The following is an 18,664-nucleotide window of genomic DNA, read 5'->3' as shown; positions in this document are numbered from 1 at the left end:
AAAAAAAAAAAAAAAAAAAAAAAAAAAAAAAAAAAAAAAAAAAAAAAAAAAAAAAACCGTGATAAAGAATCTTAAAAGCAGCAAAAGAAAACAGCTTGATACAAAGGAAACTCCATAAGGCTATAAGTTTTTTTCAGCAGAAAGTTTGCAGACCAGAGGGGGTGGCATGATATATTTAAACTACCAAAGGGAAAAGCCTGCAGCAAAGAAGATTCTATCCAGCAAGACCATCATTCACAATAGAAAGATAGATAAAGAGTTTTCCCCACGAAAGTTACAAGAATTCATGATTAAGCCACCCTACGAGTAACGTTAGTTAGTGGAAACAGTATAAGTGGAAAGGAAAGACCCTAAATAGGAGTAAGAAAAGTAGTATAGACAAGAGCAGTAAAATTAAGTGTCTCTATTACAATCATTCAAGGGATTCCAAAATAAAAGGAATTAAGGTATAACAATGTATACCTAAAATGTTGGGTGGAAGGGGATAAAAATTTAATGCTTTTATAATGATTTCAAACTCAAGAAGTAGCCATCAAATTAATATACATTATTATATGTGGAAGATGATATATCTAGAAACCTAATGGTATACACAAATCAAAACCGGTAATAGATATGCCAAAAATAAAGAGAAAGGAATCCAAGGATATTCCTAAAGAAAGCCATAAAACCATGAGAGAAGAAGGCAGAAAAGAAAGGATCAGAGAGAGATTACAAAAACTATAAAACAAGAAACAAAATGCTAATAAATAGATACCTATCAATAATTAATTTGAATGTAAATGGACTTAAGCCTCCAATCAAAAGACAGACTGATGGAATGTATAAAAAAAAAAGACCCATCTATATACACCCTATAAGAGATTCATTTCAGATCTAAACACACAAAATAGACTATAATACAAGGACTGTAACAAGATGCAAAGAAGAACAATATACAATAAGAAAGGGGGACAATCCAACCAGAAAATATTCCAATAGCAAATATTTATGAATCCAACACATGAGCATGTAAATATATAAAACAGTTAATAAAAACATAAATGAACTAATCAATAGTAACACAATAATAGTAGGGGATGTTAACACTCCATTTACATCTAAGGACAGAACTTTCAAACAGAAAATTAAAAAAAAAAACATTATTAGCAGTTAATTTGAGAGAGAGCTTGAGCAGAGGAAAGGGGCAAGGGTAGCATGACAGCGGGAAAATGTCAAGCAGACTCTACACTCAGCGTAGAGCCCAACACAGGGCTTACTTTCATGCCTCAAGCTAAAATCAGGAGTCTGATGCTTAACCAACTGAGCCACCCAGGCATCCAGTAATAGTGGCTTTGAATGATATACTGAACCAGATGGATCTAACACCTGTACACTCATCCTAAAATAGCAAAACACATATTCTTTTCAAATGCAAATGGAACATTCTCCAGAACAGATAATATATTAGGCCACAAAACAAGTCTCAACAAATTCAAAGGATTAAAATAATACGTTGCATCCTTTCTCAACACAAGGCTATGAAACTAGGTATCCACAACAAGAAACAATCTGGAAAGAGCACAAATATATGGAAGTTAAAAATAGCTTGCTACTAAACAAGGTTGAATGGGTCAACCAAGAAATCAAGGAAGAAATAAAAATTACATGAAAACAAATGAAAATGAAAACACAATGGTGCAAAAAACTTTGGGGCACAGAAAAAGCAGTCTGAGAGGGAGACTTCTAACAAAACAGGTCTACCTCAAGAAGCAACAAAAATCCCAAATAACCTAATCTTACACCTATAGGAGCTAACAAGGAAAACAAAATCCAAAAACAGCAGAAAGAAAGAAATAATAGAGTAGATAAATGAAACAGAAACTAAAACCAGGTGCTGGTTCTTTGACAAGGTCAATAAAATTGATAAGCCTCTAGCCAGACTCATCAGAGAGAGAAATACACAATACCACAAATGAAAGGGTAGATATAAAAACCAATGCCACAGAAATAAAAACAATTATAACAGAATATTATAAAAAACTACATACCAACAAATTGGGCATCCTCAAATGGGAATTCCAAGAAACATATAACCTCTCAAAACTGAATCAGGAGTAATTAAAAATCTGAACAGACTGAGTACCAGCAATGAAACTGAATCAGTAATCAAAAAATTCTAATGAAAGTTCAGGACAGGCAGCTTTACAGGCAAGTTTTACCAAATATTGAGAGAAGAGTTAATAGCTATTCTTCTTAAAACTATTCCAAAAAGTAGAACAGGAAGGAAAACTTCCAACTTCATTCTATGAGGCCAATATTACCCTGATATCAAAACCAGATAAAGACACTACAAAAAAAGAGAACAGGCTTGTATCTCTGATCAACATACATACAAAAATCCCCAACAAAATATTAGCAAAGTGAATCCAACAATACATTACAAAATCATTTACCATGGTCAAGAGGGATTTTTCCTGAGATGGGTGGGTTGATATTCACCTATCAACATGAAATATCACATCAACAAGAGAAAGGACAAAAACCATTTGAACGTTTCAATAGACACATAAGAAAATTTGAAAAAGTACAACATCCACTCATGATAAAAATCTCTCAATAAAGTAGGTTTAGAGGCAGCACACCTCAAAATAATAAAGGCCTTATATGAAAAACCCACAGAAAAAATAATACTCAATAGGGGGAAAATGAGAGCTTTTTCTCTAATATCAAGTAAATGTCCAGTCTCAACACTTTCATTCGACTAGTACTAGAAGTCCTCCCCACAACAATCAGACCACAAAAAGAAAAACATCCAAATCTGTAAGGAAAAAGTAAATTTTTCACTATTTGCAGATAACATGATACTATATATAGAAAATCCTAAAACTCCATCTAAAAACTGCTACAACTAATAAATGAACTTTGTCAAGTCACAGGATACAAAATCAATATACAGATAGCCACTGTATACCTATACATGAAAATGGAACATCGAGAAGTGAAATTAAGGAGCATCTGGGTGGCTCAGTCTGTTAAGTGTCTGACTTCAGCTCAGTCATGATCTCATCATTCATGAGTTTGAGCCCCTCATAAGACTCTGTGCTGACGGCTCAGAGCCTGGAGCCCGCTTCAGATTCTGTGTCTCCCTCTCTCTCTCTCTCTGCCCCTCCCCTGCTTGCACTGTCTATCACTCAAAAATAAATTTAAAAATTATTTTTATTTAGGTGAAGTTAAGCACACAATCCATTTATAATTGCACCAAAATAATAACGTATCTAGGAATAAATTTAACCAAAGCAATGAAAAGACTTATACTTTGAAAATTATAAAAAATTGATTAAAGAAACTGAAGACACAAACAAATGGAAATACATTCCATGCTCATTGATTAGAAGAATAAATGTTACTAAAGTGTCCATCATACCCAAAACAATCTACAGATTTAATGCAATCTCTATCAAAATACCAACAGTATTTCTCACAGAACTAGAACAAACAATCCTAAAATTTACATGAAACCACAAAAAACCCTAAATTGCTTAAGCAATCTTGAAAAAGAAAAACAAAATTGGAGGTATTACAATTCCAGACTTCAAGTTATATTACAAAGTGGCAGTAATTAAAACACTATGGTACAAGTACACAGATAGACACATACATCAGAATAGAACAGAAAACCTATAAATTAAAGCCATCAGTATATGGTCAATTAATAGTCAATAAAGGAGGAACAAATATACAATGGGAAAAAGTCTCTGCAATAAATGTTGCTAGGAAAAATGGAAAAAGTAGACAGCTACATGCAAAAGAATGAAATTGTACCCCTTTCCTAGACCATACACAAACAAACTCAAAATGGATCAAAAGCCTAAATATGGGACCTGAAACTATAAAAATGCTAGAAAAGAACACAGGCAGTAATTTCTCTGGCATCACTCATAGCAACATTTTTCTAGATATGTTCCCTGAGGCAAGGGAAATAAAAGCCAAAAACAAACTATTGGGACTACATCAAAATACAGAGGTTCTGAACAGTCAAGGAAACAGTCAACAAAACTAAGAGGCACCCTAATGAATGGGAGAAGATATTTGCAAATGACATATCTGATAAAGGGTTAGTATCCAAAACCTATAAAGTACTTATACAAGTCAACACCAGATAAGTCTCCAAATAGTCCAATTTAAAAAAATGCACAGAAGACATACAGATGACCAACACACACATGAAAAGTTGTTCATCACTCATCCTCAGGGACATGCAAATCAAAATTAAAGTGAGCTATCACCTCACACTTGTCAGAATGCCTAAAATCTAAAACTCAAACAAGTGTTGGTGAAGTTGTAGAAAAAAAGGAACCCTTTTGCACTGTTGGTAGAAATGCAAAAGGGTAAAGCCCCTATGGATGACAGTATGGGGTTTCCTCAAAAAGTTAAAAATAGAACTACCCTATTATCCAAAAACTGCATTACCAGGTATTTGCTCAAAATATGCAAAAAAAAGCCCCTCTAATTTAAAGGGATATATGTACCCATATGTTTATTGAAGCATTATTTACAATAGCCAAACTGTGGAAGTAGCCGAATTGTCGATCAACAGATGAATAGGTAAAGATGTAGCAAGTGTGTGTGCATGTGTATATGTATGTGTAATGAAATATTATTCAGCCTTAAAATAGAATGAAATCTGGAATACCTGGGTGGCTCAGTCAGTTGAGTGTCCAACTTCAGTTCAGGTCACTATACCACATTTATGCCCTCCATCAGGCTCCCTGCTGTCAGCAAAGAGCTCACTTTGCATCCTTAGTCCCTCTGTGCCCTTCCCCTGCTCATTCTTTCTCAGAACTGAATAAATAATTATTTTTTTAAAAAAGAATGAAATCTTGCCATTTGTAATAACATGGATGGATCTAGAGAGTATAATGCTAAGTAAAATAAACCAATCATAGAAAACAAATACCATATGATCTCACTCGTGTGGAATTTAAGAATCAAAACAAACAAAGGAAAAAAACCAAAAAACAACAACCCACAAAAACAGACTCTTAAGTATAGAGAACGAAGAGATGGTTAGCCCAGAATAGGTGGAGGTGAGGATGGGTTGAAATAGGTGATGGGGATTAAGACTACACTTATCTTGATGAGCACTGAGCCATTTACGCAAGTGTTGAATCACTATAGTGTACCTTTGAAACTAATATAGAACTGTATGCTAACCACAGTGGAATTAAAATAAAAAATAATAAAGTATCAGAAGATTTGCTAACAAAAAGAAAACTGCTGTGAGTTAAAGTTAAGTGTTCTCACTGATGATAGATAGATAGAAGCATATGAAGTGATGGATCTGTTAATTAACTCATTGGGGGAAATCCTTTCACAACGTATACATATATCAATTCATCACCTTGTACACTTGACATATCTTACAATTTATTTGTCAATTATACCTCAGTGAAGCAGAGGGTAAAATATTTATATTGAGTTAGATGAAAATTAAATGCCTAAAAGTAAATTGGATTCATTTTTCTCCTCATTGACAGGAAAAATTTGATCAGGTCGAAGACTTTTATAAATTTTGCATATAAATAATGGAGCAATTTCTTAGGAATTATCCTAATACTTAATGACATTATAATATATATCAGGATGCCTTCTAAAGAGGTTTTGTCTAAAAACAAAAATTAAAAAATTGTTTTCCCAAAAACACTTGAGTCCCTTCACAGGCAGAAGTGAACACAGGTAAAACTGATGACAATTAAAAATAAAATATCCCTCATATTTCTTTTAGCTATATCATTCTATGGTAATGCTCATATAATATTGGATACCCTTGTTTCTTTCTATGATTCTTTATTCCAAGAACTTTTGATACTTATAGTTGGTGAATGACCTGAAGTAGTATCTTTTTTAGTGACCACATTGGATTTAAAATGTATGACAGAAAATCTGTCACTTCAGTAGCGTACTAACTTTGTGCCTATTAAGGATAGCCTTTGCTCCCAATAAAGTTATGTAGGCACAGTTGTTCTCTAGTCATTATAACATGATTTTCTTAATGACATGTTTTGCTTTCACTTCTAAATGAAAAAAAATATATATTTTATTGTATTCTCGTTGGGTCTATTCAAATTATGGAAAGCATAATGCTTATTAATGACAAGTGAAGAAAGCAATGGCTAATATTCTCTCATCCTGCCTACCTGCCTCTGAAAATGATAATTACAATTTTAATTTGAATACAAGGCATATTTTTGAAATGTTCTCCATGTGGTACTTCTAAGTTGACTATATACTTATTTTTTTATTATGAATCATACAGGCACTATAGTTTGAATTGTTCAATCATAAAAACATTTATATTACTACTATTGATTTAAACATTAGCAGTTTCAAGATGCAGTCTTTCCCAGTTAGTGATATTTATGGTATACACTTTCATAAGTTTAATGGCCTCCATTGCAGAAGAGATTACTGCTATTATGAAGCGTTAAAAGGGTCTTGCTATTTTCTCATAATCAAATGCTATGCCAATAGAGCTGAGCAGAGTTATCTGTTTTCATAGGATTTTTCTAAATCAAAAATTACATTTTATTCAATGGTGAAATACATTATGTACAGACAAAAACAGAGGAAAGAATTAGCTAATATTAAAACATTTTTATGTAGAGTACCACTTATCTTAAAATGCATTATATTTTGAATTGTTTAATATATATAGTTATCAAATTATTTTGATAATTATTTTTAAGTATTGTTTCCAAAATCTTTATAGATTCAATGAAAAAAAAAAAGGTTACCCATTACAAAGTTGCAGTAAAAGCAAACTTAAAAAGCCTGACTTAGACACAGAAGTGTGGTCTTTACCTTCAGAGTAATGTTCTAAAATTTTTATGTAATTTTATATTTCCCTTATACCTCTTCATAATTCCTCAAAGCATTCTTATTTTATATATATTTGCTTAAAATGTTTTTCTAATACCTTATTTTTAATGTGGTAGAAAGCTTCTTACAAAAGGTAGCCTATAAATATATTGCATCAATTTAAAAACATATACTGAATAAAATATTCACCAGCTTATAAAATTTTCAATTGTTTTCATAATTTTAGCTAATAGTGGAGATAGATCATTTTTCTATATTCTTCTTCTTCTTCTTCCTTCTTCTTAAATTTCACTAATGCATTTTATTCACCTCTGACAAATATGTCCCATATCCACCTCTGTAAATTCCTGGATTCCAGATCACTGGGTGATGTTTGGTTTTGCTTCATATCCTGGTTCAGCATAATGATTAATTGTGGATATCATATTTCTGGTGATAATTTTTCTTACTAAAAAAAAATCTTCAGGGCAGCATGAGAAGAGGACAGAATAGGAGGACCCTAGGCTCCCTTTCCCACTGGTATACCTAGATAACACTCACATTGGCAAAATCCAAAAGAAATGACCCAAAGACTGGCAAAACAAACTCCACAACTAAAGATAGAGGAAAAAAACACATCAAGAAAGTAGAAAGGTGGAGATGAAGTTTGGGAGTAAAATGGTCCATGGGGTGAAAAGGGAGCCGGTGGCACAGAAGGGCACAGAAATAGATGATCATACTGGGGAGCCCAGCTGGGGAAGACAAATCCCCATAACATTTGGCTTTAAAAGCAAGAGAGGCTGAATTTTCTGAGCTCTTACAACCAGGAAGACTTAAAACTTGGAATTTAGGGGCGCCTGGGTGGCTCAGTCGGTTAAGCCTCCGACTTCGGCTCAGGTCACATCTCACGTTTGTGGGTTCGAGCCCCACGTCAGGCTCTGTGCTGACAGCTAGCTCAGAGCCTGGAGCCTGCTTCTGGTTCTGTGTCTCCTTCTCTCTCTGCCCCTCCCCCTCTCATGCTCTGTCTCTTCTGTATCAAAAATAAATAAAGCATTAAAAAATTTAAAAAAAAACCCAAAAATTTGGAATTTAAAAAATAACTGGGCTAGGCTCTGGGAAAGCCTTGGAGGTATCAGGAAGCAAAGTTCCTGCCCCTAAAGAGACAACAGGACAAACAGCCAGAGGAGACACAGTGAAGAAGCAGCAGTTTGAAAAATGCCTGGGGCAGAAAGGAGTGAGATTGTTCACTCATCTCAGAACTGGCTGTTAGAGGCAGGGGTCACCAGGAGACTCTATAGGAATGAAGGAGCTAGTAGATGACATTTCCCTCCCCCACCCACCAGCATAAACACATAGACACTTGCAGGAACCAGCACAGGGCCAACACTCCTTACCAAATTTTCTTACATGAAGCCCTACAATTCAAAGATCTACTGCTGCCAGTTACAATTCTTCAGTCCTGGCACGGAGGAGTCCTGGCACCTCTACTGAGGACCAACACCAACCCTCACCAACACCTTGTCTCCTGACCTGTACATTTTGCAGGGCTTCAGTTTCAGCAGCAGTGGTGGGAGGTTACATTCACAAGCAGACTAGCACACCCCTTGTTAAAACCTGCTCCACCTAGCAAGAGACCAAACCCACAATAGGCATAGAGAGTTTCTCCAGACAACTGACTGAAGGGAAAAGATTACAAACAGAACACATAGGAGATACTCCCTGAAGTGCCAGGCCTTGGGGAAGAGGATGCACTTCAGTGTAGAGCACTACTTCTTCATAAGACCATTACCTTCAAGATCGAGAGATGTAGCTGACTTTCCTAACACACAGAAACAGACACAGAGAGTTAGACAAAATGAGGATCCAGAGGAATATCTCCTAAATGAAAGAACAGGATCAAAGCACAGCAAAAGACCTAAGCAAAACATATTTAATAATATACCTTATACAGAATTTAATGGTCATAAAGATACTCATTGGACCTAAGAAAAGGGTGGAGGACATCAGTGAGACCCTTAACAAAGAGACAAAAAAAAAAAAAAATCAGAGATGAGGAACACAATAAATGAAATAAAAAATAATTAAGTAGGGACACATTGGTGACTCAGTTGGTTAAGAATCCAAATTTGGCTCAGGTCATGATCTCACAGTTTGTGAGTTTGAGCCCCTCATGGGACTCTGTGCTGACAGCTCAAATCTGGAGATTGCTCCTGATTCTATGTCTCCTTCTCATTCTGCCCCTCCCCACTCACACTCTGTCTCTCTCTCTCTCTCCTCAAAAATAAATAAACATTTTTTTAATTGCTAAATACACACACACACTCACACACAGATAGCAGGATAGAGGAAGCAGAGAAATGAATTAACAACTTAGGATACTTAGAGTAATGTAAAATAAACAAGGTGAGCAAATGAGAGAAAAAATTGCATATTGAAAGCAGCCTTAGGAAACTCAGTGAATCCATCAAGTATAACAACATTCACATTATGGTGACTCATAGGAAGAAGATGGGGAAAAGAGCAGAGAATATATTTGAAGAAAAAATAGCTGAAACTTCTCTAATCTGGGAAAAGAAACATATTGAGATCCAGGAGGCTCAGAGATACATCCCCTCAAAAAAATCAACCAAAGGAAATCAACACTAAGACACATAGTAATGAAAATGACAAAATAAAAAGTGACAATTTAAAAAAAATTAAAGAGAAGAGATAGTTACATACAAGGGAAACCCCATAAGGCCTTCGTAGATTTTTTTTGTCAGAAATATTTCAAGTCAGACGGCAGTAACATGGTATATTCAAAGTGCTGAAGGGAAAAATCTGCAACTGAGAATATTCTATCCAGCAAGGCATTCAGGATACAAGGAGAGATAAAGTGTTTCATAGACAAGCAATAGTTAAAGGAGTTCATGACCACTAAACCCGCCCTCCAAGAAATATTAAAGGGGACTCTTTGAGTTAAAGTAAAGACCAAAAGTGATAATATGAAAAGCAAAAATCACAAAAGCAGTAAAAGTAAGTATTTTTGTACAAGTAAGTTAAGGAATTCATTTTAAAAAGTGGGGAGGGTTGTAAAATATGACACCATTTACCCAAAACACGGGAGGAGAGGAGTAAAGAATGGGTTCATACTTAAGCAACAATCGACTTAATATAGAATGCCACATGCAGATGTTATAAATACACTGAATGGTAACTGTAAGCCAAAACCCAGTAATAGATATGTACAGAATAAATTGAAAGGGATCAAAGTATATCACCAAAGAAAGTCAACACCATGAGAGAGAACAAGGGAGTAATCAGAAAAACACTACAAAAACAACCATAAAAAAATAACAAAATGATAATAAATATATACCTACCAATAATTACTTAATCATTTAAATTGATTACATGCTCTAATCAAAAGACATAGGGTAACAACGAGTATAAAACCAAGACTCATGTATATACTCTCTAGAAGAGACTCATTTCAGACCAGAACATACCTGCAGATTGAAAGTGAGGGGATAGAGTAGCATCATGCAAATGGATGTCATAAGAAAGCTGAGGTAGCAATATTTATATCGGAAAAAAATACAATTGCACATAAAGACTTTAACAAGAGAAAAAAAGGAACTATATAATAATAAAGGGGACAGTCCAACAAGAAAGTATACCAATTACAAATGCTTATGTACCCAACACGGAGCATCCAAATACATAAAGTAGTTAATAATAAACATAAATGTACTAATCAATAGTGATACAATAATAGTAAAGGAAGTTAATACCCCCACTCACATTGGTGGACAGATCATCCAAATAAAATCAACAAGGAAATAATGGATTTAAATAATATACTGGAACAGTTGGCTCTAACAAATATATATTCAGAATATTCCATCCTAAAAGAGCAGAATACACATTCTTTTTAAGTGCACATGGAACATTCTCCAGAACAGATCACATTTTAAGCCACAAAACAAGTCTCAACAAAGTCAAAGGACTGAAGTTACACTGTGCATCTTTTCTGACCACAGTGCTATGAAACTAGGTATCAAGCACAAGAGAAAATCTGGAAGGAGTACAAATATATGAAGGTTACATCACAGGCTACTAAACAATAAATGGGAGTCAACCAAGAAAGAGAAGAATAAAAAATTACATGAAAATAAATGAAAATGAGAACACAATGGTGCAAAATCTTTGGGATGCCATAACAGCAGTTCTAAAAGGGAGGTTTCCAGCAAAATAGGCCTACCTCAAGAGGCAACAAAAATCTCAAACAGGAAGCTAGAAAAAGAATAACAAAACCCAAAATGAGCAGAAAGAAGGGAATAATAAAGATTAGAGTTAAAAATAAATGAAATAGAAACTTTAAGAAGAGTAGAAAAGATCAATGAAAACAGGAGCTAGTTCTTTGAAAAGGTCAAAAAAATCACCTCTAGCCAAACTCATAAAAGAAAGGAAAAAGAAGGGGAAGGGAAGAGGATGAGGAAGAGGATGAGCAGGAGCAAGGACCCCAATAAACAAGATAACAGCTGACACCATATAAATATAAGCAAATTCATGAGAATATTATTTAAAAAATTATCCCAGGGTGCTTGATTGGCTCAGTTGGTTAAGTGTCCAATTTTGATTTTGACTCAGGTCATGATCGATGGTTCATGGGTTCAGGCCCAACATGGGGCTCTACATTGACAATGTGGAGCCTGCTTGCAATTCTCTCCTTTGCTCTCTCTGCCTATCCTCTCTCACTCTTTCTCTCAAAATAAATAAATAAAACATTTAAAAAAATATGGCAACAAGTTGGACAACCTGGCAGAAATGGATAAATTCCATTTATATATACTATATATATACACACATATATTAATGTACATATACACATGTATATAAAAATATATACATATACACATATGTATATGCACATATACACAATATGTACACACATATATACATATATATTTGTATATACATATATATGGTTATATAGATATATAAATTCCATTTACATATACTACATACACACACATATATATATTACACACACATATTCTTATTTGTATATATAAATATATAGTCTCCCAAAACTGAATAAAAAACAGAAAATTTGAATATATCAATAACCAGTAAAGGAATTGAAAGTCTATCAATGTTATCTTCAAATTGTTTCAGTCAATATAAAACATCCAGACTCTGGTTTATAAAGAAAAAGACCATAAAACTTGACTATAAAATATAAAAATAAATAAATGAGAAATTAAGACACTCCAGGTAAACAAAAGCAAAGGGATGCTACCACTACACTACCCTTGTAAGAATGCTAAAGGAAGTACAATTATATGGTCAACTAAATTTCAACAAAGCAGGAAAGTATCTCGAATGGGAAAAAGACTGTCTCTTCAACAAATGTTGTTTGAAAAACTGGGTAGTAACACACAGAAGAATGAAACTAAACCACTTTCTTACACCAAACACAAAAATAAATTCAAAATGGATGAAGGACCTAAATGTGAGACATAAATCTTCAAAATCCTAGAGGAGAACACAGGCAGCAACCTCTTTGACTTCAGCTGAAGCAACTTCTTACTAGATATGTAACTGAAGGCAAGGGAAAACAAAGCAAATATGAATTATTGGGACTTCATCAAGATAAAAATCTTCTGCACAGTGAAGGAAACAACCAACAAAACTTCTCCTATATAGAAGATATTTGAAAATGACATAATCAGATAAAGAGTTAGTATCCAAAATCTTTAAAGAACTTACCAAACCTGAAAAACAAATAATCCAGTGAAGAAATGGCAGAGGCAATGAATAGACACTTTTCCAAAGAAGACAGCCAGATGGTTAACAGACACTTGAAAAGATGCTCAACATCACTCATCATTAAGGAGTTACAAATCAAAACCATGATGAAATACTACTTCACACTTGTCAGAGTGACTAAAATTAACAATACAAGAAAACAGGTATTGGCAAGGATGAGAAGAAAGGGGAACCTCCTTGCACTGTTGGTGGGAATGCAAACTGGTGCAGCCACTCTGGAGAACAGTACGGAGGGTCCTCAAAAAAAAAAAAAAAAACCTAAGTATAGAACTACCCTATTATCTAACAATTACACTATTAGGTATTATCCAAAGTACACAAAAATATAGAGTTCTAGGGGTACATGCACCTGGGCGTGTATAGCAGCATTATCAACAATAGCCAAACTATGGAGAAAACCCAAATATCTATCAACAGAAGAATGGCTAAAGAAGATGAAATATATATACACAATTCAGCCATCAAAAAGAATGAAATCTTGGCATTTGCAATAACATAGTTGGAGCTAGAAAGTATTATGGTAGATGACATAAGTCAATCAGAGAAAGAGCAATATCAAATGATTTCACTCATGTGGACTATAAGAAATAAAACAGGTGAACATATGGGAAAGGGTGGGGGAGAAGAAAGGAAAACAAACCCAAGGGACTCTTAACAATAGAAAACAAACAGAGTTGACAGAGGGAGATGAGTGGAAGCTGGGCTAGATGGTGATGAGTATGAAGGAGGGCACTTGTGATGAGCACAGGATATTGTATGTAAGTGATAAGTCACTGAATTCTACTTTTGAAACCAATATTGCACTGTATATTAACTAAAAATGTTTAAAAATCTATTCTTCTAAAAACTATTTCATAAAAAAGAGAAAACTTTCAATTTCATTATATGAAGCCAATACCATCCTGATTCCAAAACCAGGCAAAGATTCTGCCGAAAAAGAGAATGGGCCAATATCTCTGATTAACATAGATGCAAAAATCCCTTAATACTATCAAACCAAATTCAACAATACATTTTAAGAAATCATTCATCATGGGATTCCACCAGTTGTGATTTGTTTCCAGAATGCAAGGTGTTTCGATATTCACAAATTGAACAACAGGATACATTACATTAACAAGAATGAGAATAAAAGCCCTATGATCATTCTAATAGCTACAGAAGAAACATTTGACAAATTAGGTCTAGAGGGAACAAACCTGAAAATATTAATGGCCTTACATGAAAAACCCACAGAAAAATCATACTCAGTGGAGAAAAACTGAGAGCCTATGGTCAGGAATAAGACAAGGATGTCCACTCTCAACACTTATATTCAACATAGTACTGGAAGTCCTAGCCACAGCCGTTAGACAACATAAAGAAATAAAAGGCATCCAAACTGGCAAGGAAGAAGTAAAACTCTCACTATATTTCGAAACCCTGCTATATACTGAAAACCCTGTTGACTCCGTGAAAAGAACTATTAAAACTGATAAATTAATTTAGTAAAGTCGCACAATACAACTTCAATGGACAGAAATCTGTTGTATTTCTATACACAGATAATGAAGTAGCATAAAGTGTAATTAAGAAAACAATCGCATTTACAATTGTACCAAAAATAATAAGATACCTAGGAATAAACTTAACCAAAGAAATGAAAGACTTGTACTCTGAAAACTATAAAACGTTGATTAAAGAAACTGAAGATTACACAAATGGAAAGATATTCCATGCTCAATGTATGGAAGAACAAATGTTAAAATGTTTATGCTACCTAAAGCAGTCTACAGATTTAATGCAATCCCTATCAAAATACCAACAACATTTTTCACAGCACTAGATCAAACAATCCCAAAATTTGCATGGAAGTACAAAAGACCCTAAATTGCCAAAGCAATCTTGAAAAAGAAAAACAAAACTGGAGATATCACAATTCCAGACTTCAAGTTATATTACAAAGTGGTAATAATTAAAACGTTATGGTACAAGCACAAAGATAGACACATACATCAGTAGAATAGAACAGAAAACCTAGGAATAAAGCCATCAGTATATGGTCAATTAAGGAGGAACAAATATACAAAGACAGTTTGTATGTTTGGGAAAAAGACAGTCTCTTCAACAAATGGTACCAGGAAAAAATAGAAAAAGTAGACAGCCACATGAAAAAGGATGAAATTGGGCCTTTTTCCTAGACCATCCACAAAAATAAACTTAAAATGGATTAAAAATCTAAATATGGGGCCTGAAATCATAAAAATGCTAGAAAAGAGCACAGGCAGTAATTTCTCTGGCATCAGTCATAGCAACAATTTTCTAGATATGTTCCCCGAGGCAAGAGAAATAAAAGCCAAAAACAAACTATTGGGACTACCTCAAAATACAGAGGTTCTGAACAGTCCAGGAAACAGTCAGTAAAATTAAAAGGCACCCTAATGAATGTGAGAGGATGTTTGCACATGATATATCTGATAAAGGTTAGTATCCAACATGTATAAAGTACTTACCCAACTCAACACCAAAAAGCAAATAATCCAATTTAAAAACGGGCAGAAGACATGAACAGACATTTCTTCAGAGAAGGTGGCCAATACAGACATGAAAAGATGCTTAACACCACTCATCCTCAGGGACATGCAAATCAAAAGCACAATGTGATATTACCCCACACCTCTCAGAATGGCTAAAATCAAAAACATAAGAAACAACAAGTGTTGGCAAGGATTGGGAAAAAAATGAACCCTCTTGCACTGCAGGTGGGAATGCAACTGGTGTGGCAATTGTGGGAAATATTGTGAAGTTTCCTCAAAAAGTTAAAAATAGAAATACCCTATTTTCCAGTCATTGCACTACTGGGTGTTTATCTAAAAAATACAAAAACACTAATTCAAAGGGATACATGCCCCCCTATTTTTATTTAAGCATTGTTTACAATAGTCAAATTATGGAGGTAGCCCAACATAGTGGTCTGTATAGATAATGGATATTATTCAGCCTTTAAACAGAATAGAATCTTGCCATTTAGAACAGCATGGATGGATCTAAAGAGTATAATGTTAAGTCAGAAATAAGTCAGAAAAAGACAAATACCATGTGACTTCATTCATATGTAGAATTTAAGAAACAAAACAAAGGAGCAAAGGAAACAAAGAGAAAGTCTAGAGAGAACAATCTGATGGTTATCAGAAGGGAGGTGAGTGAAGGAACAGGTGAAATAGGTGAGGAGGATTGAAGAATATACTTATTAAAAAACGCACTGAGTAATTATAGAATTACTATATTAAAGTTACTATGTATTTAAAAAATGAGCACTGAGTAATTATAGAATTACTGAATCACTATATTGTACACCTGAAGCTAATAGGACACTTAATTATATGGACATTTAAAATAAATACTGATATTTAAAAATCTTCATTTTCAGATTTCTCATTTCTGAATACCTCCATTAGTGTTGACCATTATGAATCCAACAGATACAAACATACATTTTTAAACGTTCAGATTATTTTACTTAAGGATTTATGAGTTATAGGGTTGGAATGATTCATTATAGAAGTGGATCACTTGGAAATTACTTCACATCTATGTAGAGATCTTCTGAAAACTTATTACCAGATTTTCTTATCACCTCCAAGTTTCTTGGATGCTATGAATTTTCCCAGATGATATGCCCCTGTGCACTCTTTATCCTTCATAATTTGAGGCAGGATGTTTGTATCCATTCTGTTTTGCCCTGCTCTATTTTTGCTCTCCTCTGAAATGTCCTTTGAAAATATGTTAATCACTTTCTTTAACATGTGTTCTAATATGGCGTATGAAATTAATTCACTAATCAACAAATTAAAATAATGCCTAGGTATCCCTAAGTTATGGTGAAGATCTGTTTTCAAATGTGACCCATTATCCCATGATTCATTATTAGCATGAATGAAATTTTCAGATCAATGCACTTGGAGCAAACCAGAAAAGGGACTTGATTGATAAATAGGACAGAGAGGAATCCCATTTTGAAGGCAGAGTTTTGTTGTAAGAAGTAGAACATGGATGTTACCTTAATGAAGGTAAATGGAGGCTACAGTTGATGCTGCAGTTGTCAGGAGTGAGTAGGAATGTGTCAAGTGCCTTGAGAGCTTTCTGAGAATTCTGAGTGTCCAAAGAAAGAGCAAAACTATGTGGAGCATTAAAGAACACTTGTTTTTTACTTGTCTTTGTAGAAACTAAAGTAATTAACTTTATGTATCATCCATTTGTACCAGACCCTGTTATTATTTTTAAAACTGTATAAAATCATGTAATAATTTCCTGCTTTTAACCATGTTGACAATAGGATTTTGTTTCTCAGACATAATCTTTAAAGACTGCACACCTGGCTTCTGAAGTAGCTTGGTAATCATATTGTAGGAGACTGTCCTACATATCAATTTTACCCATCTTTGTCTGATTTGCTCTTCCCTGTTTATTTACATTGCTTTGCACCCTTTGCATTTTACCCATGGGCACAACAGGGATGTCTTGAAATGTTAACTAACATCTCTGATAGTTTTTGACATTGCATGATCCCTAAGGAAAACTATGGTTGTATTTTCTATGTCTACATTAATTATGACTTTTACTTATGCAAATTTGATGTCATTGGAGAGTCAAAATGGTGAGAATGTTGGAGATAAAGTGAAATCCTTTCTAGTTAATTGATTTTTCATTTGCTTTACTGCATTAAGTGGAATTGTGTTAGCAATGAACCTAACTCAGCCTGGGTTTTATTCCTTTGATCTATTGCTTCATGAAATCTCTCTCTTCCTTTCTTTTAATGTCTAGTAAATGCTTACCATTCTGCTTTTCATCTTATGACCTAAGCTAATTAGTTTTCTTCACCATCATAACACTACGATAACTGATATTTCTACCATTTCTCTTTAGAGTGAAACAAGTATAATGAAGAGTCCTGTGAATTATATTTTAACTGTATAACCACATAAAATGTGAAACTTTTTGAGAGGTGAGTCAAACATATTATGTATGCAATGTAACAGATCTCATCTGTTTCTCATCTTAAAGCTCCTTAGATCTTCTTAGGACAACATCTTCAACCTATAAAATGATATTTTGAGGAGAACAGATATTTCAGTGAGTCTAAATTTAAAGTTAGAAGATTATCTCGAAGGTTGATCTATTGGAATTACTTATCTGAACCAAAGTAATTCAAGTAATTCAGGTGTAGTGAAACACTTCTAATTTTAAATTCAGAAGCATTAAGGAGTGAGTTGGATTATTGGCTATAGCACTTAGTTGATCCTCTTTCTTATCATCCTTGACTTTTAAAGCCTGGCCTTTTTAAAATGTTCTTCAGAAATCCATGTGCTCACAGTATTTGATTCATTAATTTTGAAAGGCTATTACAAAGGTCTTTTAAGTGATAAGTTCAGAGATACCTAAAACCCAAGTGTGAACATACACAATTAAGAGAAAGAACTCTGTAAAAATGTCATAATGAATCAGAAGTTCCAAAGTGAATCTTGAGTGAAAGGAGGGTGATCATATTTTACAGGCAAGTCATTTTTTTTTTTAAGTTTGAATCCTCACTACATGAATCCTTGGCATTGGAGGTGGGCAGAGGATAAAGAACTTCCTTTGTGTCCCTATGCTATAATAGTTTTTAATGTATACATTTGTAAGCCCTTATCTTGTGTACATTTATAAGCCTTTAGTTTTGTTATTTATTATCAAGTGCTAGAAAGGGATAAAGAGAAAACACATTACATAGATATCAAGCTAAATGTCTAAGTAAAGCAGGTACCTCTTTTTATCATAGAAGCCTAGGCATAAACTAAATTAACTTTCAATATATTGTTACTTCTTTCCTCCCTTCCTTTCTTCCCCTCTTGAAAGATATAACATTAGCAAGAGTAGTAATGAAATTGCTATTAAAATCCAGATTTCATCCAATATCCCCTATTGTAATGTATATATGTTTATAATGTATATATCCACAAATGAATGTACATATGTAATATGTAATTGTGTA

The 18,664-nt window shown here is 33.9% G+C and overlaps 1 long non-coding RNA gene across 3 annotated transcripts in view; it reads left to right on the top strand.

Moving 5' to 3' along the window:
* LOC115290514 overlaps nt 1-18,664 on the top strand; it is a 483,865-nt gene that overhangs the window by 459,068 nt on the left and 6,133 nt on the right. Inside the window, exon 1 of one of the 3 annotated variants that reach the window (XR_003908162.1) lies at nt 18,226-18,245. The exons of the other annotated variants lie outside the window; for them this stretch is intronic. This is a non-coding gene — a long non-coding RNA (uncharacterized LOC115290514). Of the gene's footprint in view, nt 1-18,225; nt 18,246-18,664 lie in introns of those variants that run through there. 3 annotated transcript variants of the gene reach the window in all.

This window comes from Suricata suricatta, chromosome 4 (assembly GCF_006229205.1).
Source record: "Suricata suricatta isolate VVHF042 chromosome 4, meerkat_22Aug2017_6uvM2_HiC, whole genome shotgun sequence".
Taxonomy (NCBI): domain Eukaryota; kingdom Metazoa; phylum Chordata; class Mammalia; order Carnivora; family Herpestidae; genus Suricata; species Suricata suricatta.
Note: the sequence above shows the minus strand (reverse complement) of the source record. Positions and strands in the feature narration are given on the sequence as shown.